The sequence below is a fragment of the Lissotriton vulgaris genome, chromosome 6, assembly GCF_964263255.1.
Source record: "Lissotriton vulgaris chromosome 6, aLisVul1.2, whole genome shotgun sequence".
Classification (NCBI taxonomy): Eukaryota; Metazoa; Chordata; class Amphibia; order Caudata; family Salamandridae; genus Lissotriton; species Lissotriton vulgaris.
The window spans coordinates 1766171465-1766185242 of NC_141694.1; positions in this window are offsets into that span (position 1 = coordinate 1766171465).

The window sequence follows — 13778 nt, forward strand, 5'->3', positions numbered from 1 at the left end:
ATAGCCAACTAGTGTGCTGTTGCCATAGGCCTGCATTTCTTCTTTGTTGTCGCCATACCTCCTTGCTTGCTGTTTGACCATGTGGTCGGTGGGCATTTTGTGTAGGCACTGGCAGCCAGTGTACTTTTGCCATAGGGCTTCATGTCTTCTTTGTTTTGCAGGACTCATGCTTGTTGTTGCTTGTGAGTTGTGACCATGTGGCTGGTGGCCATTTTGTGTATTGAGCCAGTATGCTTTTGCCATAGGCCTGCACGTCTTCTTTGTTGTGGCCATGCCTTATTGCTGGTTGTTGTTCTGACCATGTAGCTGGTAGCCATTTTTCGTAGACAGTCATTTTGCTTTTGCCATAGGCCTGCCTATGTTGTTTGAGGCCATGCCTTTTTGCTGGTTGTTGTTTTTTTGCATGTGATTTTTGTTTTGTAAAGGAAAAATGTTGCACAGTTTAGTACATTTTCTCCATGTTTTTAATAAATGTGTGGTATTTTAATGCACAACTGTTTCTGTTGTGTCTGTTAAGTTGAAACATCATCTAGGGCATGGATGGCATTGGATAAAAATACAAAAACTTTTTTGGGTGGTATTTCTCGTTTTTAGGTCTCGCCTGAGCCAGCGCATGCGCTATTCTGCGAGACATTTAGTAAACGGGCTTTTAAAAGTGCTTCCAGAGGCTTTTGCCAGCTCCGAGCTTGCAGTTATGCGCTCGTGCACGCACGCAGACACCATCTGCCTCCCTTACAGCGCGTGAATCCCCTCCCCTACCCCCTCCTTTCTCCCACTCACCCCTCACCCCCCTCACTTCTCTTCCCACTTTCCTCTCGCTCCCGATGTCTGTGCGCGCACACCACTCTGTCTCTCCATTCACCACTCCTTATCAGTTTCACTTTCACGGCTGCGTCACTTTCACGGGCGCGCGGCCAGTGCTGTTGAAAAGGGCACTCCGTCTGTGCCTCGGGGCAGGCTTTCTTATGTGCTTGTTGAAAAGGGCACTCTGTCTGTGCTTCGGGGCAGGCTTTCTTTCGATGACTTCATAGACGGTGACCCCGTGCTGTGGTCACGGGCCGCACAGTGTCATGGCGCATACAGAGGCCATACAGAAACTCATTCAAATACCTATTGAGACCTCATTGAGCCGAACGTAATTGAAGAAATTCTTGGTGCTTTCGCATTTGGATGTTGGTACTTTTGTTAAAAAAACAGCTACATAGGAATGGGAAGTAAATCATGTGGTGAAAAACAGCAACACACCAGGATGAAAACCACCTACTTCAAACCAAGCTTGTAGACTTCTTAAATGTGTGGGCGGGGGCGCAGTTAAGTTTGGCCTCCCTTTTGTTTATCCTCTTCCCCAACCACCTTGATAAATGTGCTTGTGACCCCGGTGAACTGTATAGCAGAGTGAAAGCTCGTGGGAGTCGCTCTTTATATCAGCAATTGTCAGACATTTTGTTTTGTTTTATTAAATACTGATTTACAACTGTCAGCTGAACACCACAGACCTGTGGGCCAAGGACTCTTTCAGCCGCTTACAGTGAGAGCAGAATAATGCTCCGAGCCGGAGTCGGCTCCGAGGAAGATGAAACGGTTCACCTTTGACCTCGAGGGCCCAACATGAAAAAACAAATGGGGCAACCTACTGTTTTTATCTTTTTTGGGCAACACCACAAATTGAAGTTTTGCTCAAATCTTGTTGGGAGCAGTTTGGATACCAGAAACTTCTGCTCCTCTCTCGTTCTTTAACTCCTCGCTTCGGTGTACATTTGTGCTCATCTGGCAGGAAACTAATTTGCAAGTACCCGCAGGTGTGTATAACAAGCATTGGCATAGCCAATAGGTCTCGCCTTTGGGAACTTATAAGTATTAAGCCATGCAACGGTTGGCGTTGTTGCACCAAGGATATTGTGCTGCATAACTAAATACTTATAAGGTCCCAAAAGCGAGACCTATTGGCTATGCCAATGCTTGTTTTATAGGTGGGGTAATGCCTTTGGAGGATGTGTGTTGTAAACATTTTTACCCAAGTTAGTTTTCGTTTTTGGTAGTGCTGAATTAATTAAATGCTGTGTTCTCTCTATCTAACTATGCCTCCTGTGTGTTTGCCATAGTCCACCATTTGCCTTTGTTCCCCATGCCATGTAATTAGGGACCATTTTGTATAGTCAGTGGCCATAGGCCTGCATGGGTTTATTGTTTTCCAGGCCTCCGGCTTCTTGTTGCATGTGACTGGCGGGCAGTTTGCGTAGGCAGTCAATGTGCTTTTGCTATAGGTCTGCATGTGTTCTTTGTTTGTGGCCATGCCTTCTTGCTTGCTGATTGTTGTGTGACCAATGGCCATGTGTTGGGTGCCCATTGTTTGTAGCCAGCCAGTGTGCTTTTGCCATAGGCCTGCATATCTTCTCTTTGTTCCCGATGCCTTCCTCCTAAGTGTTGTTGTTGCTGACATGTTGCAATGGCAGGCAGACATTTTGTGTGTCCAGCCAATGTGGCCCTTTGCTTTGCCATATGCTTACATGGAGGCTTCAGCAACAAGATAACAGTTTATTAAATCATTAATATATCTTTGTGGATAACTTCACTTATTTATAAAAAAAAAATATTTCATTTTTTTCAAATGAATTGTTAATTTTATTTTATATATTTTTTGTAGTAAAAAAATTAAAATATCTCTCTCTCTCGCTCTCTCTCTCTCTCTCTCTCTCTCTCTCTCTATATATATATATATATATATATATATATATATATTTCTTTTTATTTTTTTAATTAGTTTTTTTTCCCAAACCATTTTCACTACACCTAGCATCAATAATTCAACCCCATGTCTGCTCTAGGTGCACAGCAGCATTCACTATCTAACGATTATTCCATTGTCATTTGTCAGCTGCACCTCTCAGAGTGCCAGATCCCACGTGAGGCGAATGTGATGCACATAAAGCAAACAGTTACATCTGTATGTTGCTCTTTCTTATCCTTCCTGAGTGTACAGACAGTCACCATGAAAGTTTATGTTGGTGTGGTATTCGGTTTTTACGAATGGATATACAGTTTTGAAAATTATTGATAATAAGAGTTACCAGTGACCACACTAAATGATATTGTTTGCTTGTACTACTAATTGAACTGCAACAATACCATGTTTCACTGCTGTTTTTCATGCTTCTTTTTTAGGTGCACAAGAGACATTACCCACAGTACTGCCAGACAGAAGGCCTGTGCACAACGTGAGGCATGACCCACACATCACAGAGACCTCTTTCAACATGTGTGAAGCTAAGTGCCACTGCTAACTGACAGATTCAAGATGGGCCCCAAAGAAACTTACTTCCAAGAAAGTGCCCAATGAGAAGAAACTTCCCACCACCACTGGTATTTTGACCCAGATCTTTTATGGAAAAAAGAACTGTTCCTGCCGCACCAGCCTCCAGGGAGCAAACTGGGAGCAGCACCCTTGCATCAGTGGACCCACCCCAATCAAGGCCCAAGCCCATGTCTGCCACAGAGGCAGCCAGTCTAATCACGGCAACGCCGACTAGCAGTGATGTTGAAATTGACTTATCGATATCCCAAAATAGTACCCAATCATTGCAGGAAACTCAGAGAAGTGGACAAGAACAACAGCCGCAACCACCAATAGTAGTTCTTCGCGAATTAGGAGCAGTTCAGGAGATTGAGCTTCATGCTGAGGAACTGGAGGTAGTTGCTCTCTCAGAAGATTCATAGTCTTCCAGATCTCCACTTAGAAAAAGGAGGGTCAGTGCATCATCTTCTTCTTCAAGCCCCCCCTTCTGATGATCTAGACACTACTTGGATCCTTCCTCAGTTTGAGAGTGAGACACGCCACGAGGCAAGGCTAGGGAAAAGTAAGGTTCCAGAAAGCCTAGAATTAAGGAGGCAGATGTAGAAGAGGAGGATGACGAGACAGTCATCATGTATGTTAGCCACGCCCCAATGGAGACCGATGTTACCCCATGCCAAATTGCTGAGAGGGATGTGCACCCCTGATACAACCATGGACAGTTGCCATATTTGCACAGTCCCGGTTGGGACCTACATCCACAACCACCTCAGTAGAAGTAGGTACTGCAGGGAGTCAAATGTCATAACACCCACCTACTGCCAGTCAATCGGACATTGGCTGTGGCACTGTTGTGTAGTTCTTACAAATCTATATAGGATCTGCGCGTTTAGACAACATAAACTAAGGAATTGGTGTCCAGACTGATTCCAGATACCCCCAAAGGATACGTCCTCCTTCAGACCAGCTAGCTTACAGTGCCACCATAAGCCCCCTAACGTTACCAAGGAGTGAATAGTTTCTGGCAACTATCGAACATGACAACCCTTGATCATTTAGGGATTGTGGAAACAGTACAGCACTCAGTCAAACGTTCTCAGTCTCAGAGAGATGCACAGAATAAACGATGGGGACGATTTCAATAAGCATTTATTGAACCAGCGTCATTCTAGCATAAAACATGTTTCCTGCAACAATCATTAGACAGAAACAAATATATAAGATTACAAGCACCAACAGAGTAAATAATAGGTAGAATTATACCATGGTGCTAAAACTGTGAATATATGCAGGCATATAGATACATGACAGTACTCCTACGATGCAAACCCTACCTAAGTGTACCTAAGTGTACCTGGCATGTATGTGGGTGTAAAGCCAAGAATCCCCTAGGAAAGAGCCAGCCCCATTACCTGATGACAGAGAACGAAGAACTCCGTCTTGGTCTCGAGTTGGACACCCCGTAAGGGATGTCAGACTACTACGTGTTGTAGCTTCTCCAGGACAGGATCCCAGCATCTTGTGTCCGCTGGAAGCTTCTCCTCCCCTATCTAGTGTTGGAATGGGTCTTTTATACCATAAAGATAGCCTCTGGTTCCTTACATAATCGATATGTTGTGAGCACGATTATGCGAATGAGCCTAGAATAATACCTGCGATTATGCTAAGCAGATCTTTCACGCTAGGATGAAGGTGACTGTGACTTTTAAAGAGAGTATGTTCATGATGTTATGGGCGTCATATCTATGCAGGGATTTTTCTAAGAATCCTCATACATAATAAATGGGCTAGTTCCAAGGACACTGATCGACATTTACATAGCACATAACTGGGTAATAGGTCAGTGCTTAGAACCGTTATGCAGAGCAGGGTAGGACAAATGTGGGTAATAGGTTGTGTGGCTACCTAGGACTAGTATGGGGTACATTAGAGTTCGTAACAGCACCAGCATCAGAAAGTTGACCTCCCCAGTTTGGGACTTCTTTACAGTCAGCAAGAAGCAGGTGAATATTGCCATATGCTCCCTATTGCGGAGCAAGTGGTAGTCTGGGTAAGCTTGGTACAAATTATGGTACCAGGGGCCAAACAACCCATTTGAGAAAGCAATTTATGATCCAGTGGATGGCGCACCTTAGCGGCCAAAGTACTGCAAGTATTGTTGGTGAAGGGGGTGAAATGCTGAGCAGGAAATCCGATCATGGGGGAAGGTGCAGAAGAGTAAGACATTTTTGTTACGCAAAGCAGCCCTCTCCCTAGCGGTGCAGTAGTATCGCCCACATCAGCAACATTGCAATGGCACAAGACTCGGGTCGAGCACCAAGGCAAGAGATGACAGTGACGACCCTGCCGAAACGCACATTGAGCTTACCACGGTCCATCTGCTCTCAAGAAGTTACCTGCATCAAAGGAAACAGAAAATAAAAAATCCAAGCCAGTATTCCAGGCATGTTTAGGCCGGAGGGGCTATATGAATGCAACCACCCAACCGCACGTTTGTACCATGCGTAGCTGGGAAAAATGTTAGCGCTGGACCCCCTCCTTTTTCTTTTGTGGAAGGGATGGGTTTTCTTGAATTTGACATCCCTGTGCCCGAAATGGAAGGTTCTCTAGCTGGTGCTATTTCACCAGAATTGCTGTTCCAGCACTACATCACGACGTGCTGTAATTACTTGGACGAGCTATGCTGCAGAGTGCTGTCCCCACTATCCACCTGACTACAGACATGTGGACCAGTTGCCAAGCCACTGATTACATGTGCATCACTGCACCCTGGATCTCTTTTGTGTGGCTAGAGAATGGATATCTGCAGGTGTTGACACGGCTGAAATTTTTTATGCCGCTCAGAAGAATGCAGCAGTAGCCATTTTTGCCATGGAAAAATCCCAAACTGCTGTAAACATTTTGGAAGACTTTAACAACAAGGTCTTTGAATGGTTGTGACCAAGAGGACATAACATAGAATTTGTTATCACAGACACTGGCAGTAATATAGTTAAGGCCATGGCTGAGCCATGGCTGATGGTGGCTATTTCAGAGTTTTGTGTTCGGCGCACTGCATCAAAATCATTGTACAAGACTTTCTCATAAAAGAAGACCAAGTAAGCAACTGTCTACCTGCAGAAGAATCTGCACTCATTTCAGCCATTCATGTAAAGCCCGGAAACAGCTGAGGGTCATTGAGCATGATAATAGAATGCCAGTTAAAGCACTCGTACAGTAGGTGCCAACACATTGGAACTCGACTTATTACATGCTTGAACACCTGTTTGAGCATTATAGACCGATCAATGAATATTTCATGCCAAGACGGGATGCAACTGTGAAAAGCATGATGATTGAGATGGACAAATGGAGCCTAGTCAAATGCCTGACACAAATGCTGCTTCCTTTTGAGGTGTTAACACAGGAAGTCTGCAAGGAGGACAGTACCATGGGCCAAGCTATCCCATTTTTGCACATGCTACAGAAAAGCTAATGGAGGTGTCTGCAATGTTTGCAGTTGTGAAGGAAAAAAAAGATGTGTATGACTGGTGGAGAACTTAATCCTTCGCTTATCTGTTAATATGAGGGTGCAAAGAGACATTGTGTCATCCAAACTTTACATCTGTGCCACAAATCTTGATCCAAGGTACAAACCATTACTGTCCAGTTTCATTCCTTTTTCAGACGCGGATGTTGCAAACTACAAAATATGGATAGCTGAGCAAGCCAGTGAGCTAGAGAAAGAGTGGTCAGGAATTAGAGGCCCACTCCTCTAGGGCACAAGGTCTGCCGGGCAGCCTTTAAGTTCAGAGCCTGAGAGCAGTGCAGTTGGTTCACAGCAGCCAAAACCAACTACAAGACCATCAACCACAAGAACAGGAGCATCAGCCCCAAAATCTGCAAAATAATGGTTTCTACTGCCAGAGCGTAAGTCCAGTGCAGAGGAGAAGGCAAAAGAGGTCGAGCAAGGTGGAGCACCAATGACCATTGATCGGATGGTCCAGGCCTATCTGGATGACCCAACAGAGGTCTACCTTGATCAAAACCCATTGGTGTATTGGTATGGGAAGAGGCGCCAATGGCCCATGCTCAGCAGGCTGGCTTGTCAGGTAGCCAATGTCTCCACTGAGTTTGTTTTTAGTGCTGCTGGTGCGGTTGTCACAGTGAGAAGGACCAGTCTCTTGCCCCAGAAAGTGGAGAGATTAACCATGATTAAAATGAATCATCACTTTATACCAACGGATTACTCCATACCTGAAGTACGACAGGAGGAAGATGAGAGAGACTCTGGTCATTGAAGTAGTGGGTTAGATGACCTACTTCTGGGTGAACCACCTGAGTTTGAGGACAAGCTCTACTTCCCTGACTACTAGGCCTCTGTCAACAACCATAGGACTTTCTCTCTCTATCGCTGATCTTTCTTTTCTTTGACTTTGTGTCTAGTTGACTAACTTAGCCCCACCCTCTTACGCTTAGACATATTATTGCCGAATTGGAGTTGCAACAGTGTGCAGTGTAGAAGTCTCCACCCCACCCATTTCCCTCAAGTACATTGGAGATACTAACAAATTTGTGCCTGCCTCAGACTCTGGGCCGTGGCCCATGACTATCTATCCTTTCCTAGTTTATCATTCCCCTAGCCACACTGCCCCACATTATTTGATTTAGACTGGCCAATGTCTGTTTCTTGAACAGTGGATCGTCCATGTACCACGGTCACGGTGACCACACCTGAATTAGAAGAACAGATAAATGGCATGCATTGCACGCTGAGTGATTGTTGTTTATGAGTGTGTTGTTGGGATTATTCATGTGGTGGCAGGTAGTGAGTGTGACACTAGGTGTTTGTTTATCTGTAACTATTATGCTTAAATGTCTTTGTGATGATTTACAATGTTGGTGTTCTACTGATGGCTGATCATTTTTTCCCTGAAAGTGATTATTTCCTTCCCCTTTAAGAGTTAGCGGGATTTGTTCGCCGATGGCGGGTCCACTCCACACTGCTTTGTTTTTTGCTTTAGTTTATACTCCTCAAAGAGTCAGACCTGACCAGTCCCTTTAGAATATATAACACAAACACAAATCAAGTCTACACAAAAAATGACTCAGTGTTTCTCTTGTGCATCAACAGTATTCTACTACAGGTCGATCAATTGCATTTGAGTCGAACTCTGGACACAGTCTGTTTGGAGTTGGACACCTTACTCGGAGTCGGGAGGATCAGGGATGATGGAAGGACTCGGGCGTGAGAGTGACTACTTCGAGAACTGCCACGAGAAGAAGGAAGTTTTCCACCTCTACTGAAACCAACCAATTTGGTGATGACTTTAAAATGGCCTACCCAACTCAGTGGAGTAGTGGTGAGTGGTGACAGCAGTGTGTTGATTAATTTACTTGATTTTGGAAATGCTATTTTGGTGTGTGTGTGTGTGCCCAGTCAGTGCTGTCTGGCTCAAATTTAAAGCTAAGTGGTGGTTGGGTGGGCGCGGCTGTTGTTGTAGATAACTGAAGACAGACATTTAGTCATGAATGATCATCACATTATGCACGTGTTGTTAGGCCACATATTATTCTTATGATTCATGAATGATGATAAATTGATGATTATGACAGTTGCAAGTTTGATCCGCCTGATAGTTCCATGTGGCCACTTTTGTGTGATTTTTGTTTGTTGTAAATATGTATGTATGTATATGTATAAATAGTTTTGTAACGCGCACTGTTACTTGGGAGTATCCTGGCGCGGTGGGAAAAAACAAAGAGGAGCGTACAAGGATTGTCTTATGTCACACTGCTAAACAGGTGGGTTTTTAGATTTTTCTTAAACTGGGCAACAGATTGACAGGAACGCAGATGGAAGGGGAGAGCATTCCAAGCTCGAGCCGCTACCACTGCGATGGACTGTCCACCTAGTCTGGTTCGCTTGAACTGGGGAAGGGTCATTTTAAACAGCGAAGATGACCTAAGTACTCTTGTGGGGGCATAGAGAGTGAATCTTTTCTTTAGATAGGCCGGACCTTGGTCATGAGTGGCTCTGAATGAAAGTACTAGAGCTTTGAAGAGAATGCGTTGAGGTACTGGGAGCCAGTGGAGGCTGGACATATGAGACCGAACGCTCTTCCATCTTGGAGCGTTAAAAAGGAGACGGACAGCAGCATTCTGAATGACCAGCAGACGTTTGATCAAATAAGCCGGAATGCCGCTGAACAGGGAGTTCGCATAGTCCAGCCTTGCTAAAATAAGTGCTCGAGCAACAGTCTCCCTGGCATCTCTAGGGAGCAATGGAAGAAATTTTCTGAGCATTCTCAAGGTAGCGAAACATGTCCTAGTTAATTTGTTTATATGGTCCTCAAATCTTAGATCCTCCCCAAACCAAATCCCAAGATTTTTCGCAGGGCTACCCATCACCTTGGGACAGGGGATATTCGGGGGCCACAGTGAATTCTTAAAACTGAGAGGGAAGGAGCCATAAAAGAGGACTTCCGATTTATCCTCGTTGCATTTTAACTGGGCCAAGGTTAGCCATAGAAAAACTGAGGATAGGCAGAGCTGGACCGTTGCAGTGTCCAAATTGTCGTCAGGCCAGGTGAAGAGTTATTGTTATTGTTATTGTTATATGTACTTCTAAAGCGCGACATTCATCCAACAGGATATCACGGCGCTACAGTTAAACAGTAAGCCATAAGCAAGATACCAGGGACTATTATTTATACTATTTAGGGAATAATGCAGTTTTTAGTTTTTTTCTGAAATTGAGGTAACAATCAGTACATCGAAGATCAATAGGCAAGTCATTCCAGCACTTAGCGGCAAGGTGCGAGAAGGCGCGCCCGCCCATCCTGGATAATTTTATTCGTGTGGTGACAGCTTTAGCTGTGGCTTGTGAGCGTAGGTTACGAACTGGGGCATAGAGCTTAATTCTGTTCCGCTTGATGTAAGGACCAGTATTATGCAAAGTTTTATGAGCAATGCACAACATTTTAAAAGCTGCTCTTTGCCTCATAGGCAACCAATGTAACGCTCTCAGGCAGTTTGTAGCAGAATCGTACTTTTTTTTTTCGCAGACAGCTTTGGCTGCCGCATTCTGGACCAGCTGTAGTTTTGAAAATAGATAATCGGCCATACCCACAAACAGCGAGTTGCCGTAATCCAGCCTACTAATCAGTAAAGATTGAACTAGAATCTGTCTACATTCCATCAGAATCCAGGGGAAAAACTCGTTTCAGCATTTTTAGTATGGCGAATCCTTTGCCACATATTGTGTAACATGATGCTTCATGGATAAAGTGGTGTCCATATGGATTCCCAGATTTCTAGCGGTCAGGGTTGGGTTTGGTGGGGTACCTAAAGTGTTTGACCACCACGAGTTGTCCCAGAGCTGTTTGGATCCACCAAATAGAAGAATTTCTGACTTGTCAGCATTTAATTTCAAGTAGTGCCCATGCATCCAGTTAGATAGTTCTGACAGGCAGTTATGTAACCTATTTTTGGCGCCCTCTTCACCATTGAGGGTTACCATCAGCTGAGTATCATCAGCATAAGAGCAGATATTGATACCCCATTTATTGCCTATAAACGCCAGTGAAGAGACATAAACATTGAACAATGTTGGGCTCAATGTTGCTCCCTGTGGCACTCCATATTTGATCTTCCGAGGAGTGGAGGTGAAGTTTCCTAAGCAGATGGACTTGGATCGGTTCGATAGAAAGGACTCCAGCCAGTACAGGGCTTTACCATGTATTCCTTTAGCAGCTAGCATATTTATTAGCAGTTTGTGGGAAACGGTATCAAACGCCGCTGATAAATCAAGTAATATCAGGGCGACCGTTTTGCCTTTATCAGTCTGCATTAAAATATCGTCCATAACAGCCAGGAGCGTTGTCTCAGTACTGTTATTTGATCTAAAACCAGTCTGAGAAACGTGCAGCAAGTTATTAATTTCTAGAAAGCTTGACAACTGTTTAGTTACCAATCGTTCTAAAACCTTTGATAGGTATGGAAGTTGAGAAATAGGACGGTAATTGGCTGGATCATTTATATCCGCGCCAGCTTTTTTTAGTAGGGGAATTACAGCTGCATTTTTCCAGATTTCTGGGAATTCGGCTTGATCCAAGGAAAGATTAAGAACTTTTGTAACTGCTGGACAAATTACAGGTGTAAGTTGGGAAAAGATATAGGGGCCGATTAGGATCGCGGTTTTCCCGCATCCTCCGGGCCGGCGGAAGGCACCGCCGGCCCGGAGGATGCGGGAAAACCGTTGCGGAGCCTCCAAAGACCCACCGCCAAATTAGGATGGCTGGTGGGTCTTGGATTCCGTCCGCAGCTTTTCCGCCGCGGTCGCCTTCCGACTGCGGCGGAAAAGCACTAACATGGCTGGCGGTGTCTATAAGACACCGCCAGCCATATTAGGATGTAGGGAAAGTAATGCTTTTCCGCAGCGATTTTTCCGCCGTGGAAAAGCATACGGACATTCACTTTGGGGGCCCGTTGCGGGCCCCCTGGGTGAAGGTTGCGTGGGGGGTGCACATGGGGGGTACCTATGGTACCCCCCTGCATTTGCGTGCACAATGCAGCAGGCACCGCGCGGTGCCTGCCGCTTCGTGCACGCAAATGCTGTGCGTGCATTTTTAACATTGCTGCGGGTGCAACTTGAAGCTCCACCCGCCGCAATGTTAAAAATAGAGGATGTGACCGCCACCCTGGCGGTCACATCCTAATCTGCACAGAGGGAACGCCGCAGCCCATGCGGACGTTCCCTCATGCTCTGGAGTCACGGACGAACTCAAGTCCGTCCGCAATCCTAATCGACCCGATAGTGTGGACAAACATCCCATGGTGATCCTGATTTAATTTCTAACATAGCTTTGCTGACTTCTTCTTCAGAAAAAGGGCCGAAAGTAGAACAGCTAGCCTGCAGAGTAGAATCAACATGATACTCTACATGGTCCTGGCTATTATTTACAAAGGAAGCATAGATTTTGTCAATTTTTTCACACAAAAAATCACTAATTTTAGAGCAATTTTCAAGTGAAGGAGTCAAGTTTGAGGTTAGACTCGGTGGGTTACAAAGTTCTTTTACTATTTTATAAAGCTCCTTCAAAGAGTTTTTGTTGTCTAGTATTCTTTGGGAAAAATAGTCTTTCTTTGCATTACGTATAGCTGTGTTGTATACTTTTAGCTGATGGTTATAAGTAGCTCTGTCTTCGGACGTTTTGCTTAATCTCCATTTGTGTTCCAGAGTGGTACATTTTCTTTTTTCAATCTTTAGGTCTGAGCCGTACCATTTCTCTGAGATTTTTCGTTTAGGTCGATCTATTGTACTGGACAGTGAACAATGATCCAGCGACTTCTCAATGTTGCTAAGCAATTGGCGAATTTCTTCCTCACTGGAAGTTCCAGGACTAAGATTATAATCAAAATCTTTTGTAAATTTTTCCATAGAGAATTTTCTCCAGCATTTTGTAGAATTTGTCGACTGAACGAAGGGTTTTTTGTTCTTTATGGGTAGGTTCAAATTAAAATCGATCCTATAGTGGTTCGACCAAGTCAAAGGAGTAATATTTGTAATAGTGATATTGGATATATTAGTGAAGATAAGATCTAGCATATGCCCCGCTCTATGTGTGGGGTATGCTATTTTTTGTGACAATTGCATGATTTCCATATCAGTTGCAAGGCGTTTGGTTAGGGGATTGTCATGGAGATCAAAATGAACATTGAAGTCGCCGAGGACTATGATATTTTTATGTTTAAGACAAACAGGAAGAATTTGTTCCAGGAGTTGTGTGCTAAAATCAATCGTACTACTAGGGGGGTTATAAATAATAGCACCTCCAAGAATCACCTGCGTATTAATAGAGATAGAAAAAATCTGGATGTCATGCTTGCCTAGTTGCGTAACTATTTCTTGACGACAGGTAAAAGTGTCTTTAAAAATCATAGCCACCCCACCACCCCTCTTAATTGATCGATTTAAATTGACAATTTTATACCCATTGGGTAGTGCTGCCGTAATATCAGGGGTATTGTGCTCACTGAGCCAAGTCTCCGTGATAAAAGCAAAGTCAGGTTTAATCTCCTGCAGCATATCCCATATTTTGATAGAATGTTTCGGAAGGGACCTAGCATTAACATAAATGCAAGAGAGATCTTGAGTAAGAGTGGTTTCAGATATAGAACACTCCATGTCATTACTGTCCCATCTACAATTCCGACAGCTAAAAGGGCCCATGGTGTCTAGAGGACTTACTATGGCACAATGAGAATGATGTGATAGACTGGGAGTATTAAGATTGAGCAACTCTTCGCGGGAGTATACCAGTGCAGATTTACCTGATATATCTGTAATTGGAGAAACAGGGGTTTTGGCCCCCGGTCCCGGCCTGTCGCGGACGGGCGCAGACCGGCTTGCCTTAGGCGCGCCTTCGGCGCGCAAACGGCGCGCCCACTGCCCTCGTCCGCTGCGCTTCCTCAAGAGACACATATTTCTTGATGAGGAGAGAGCTCG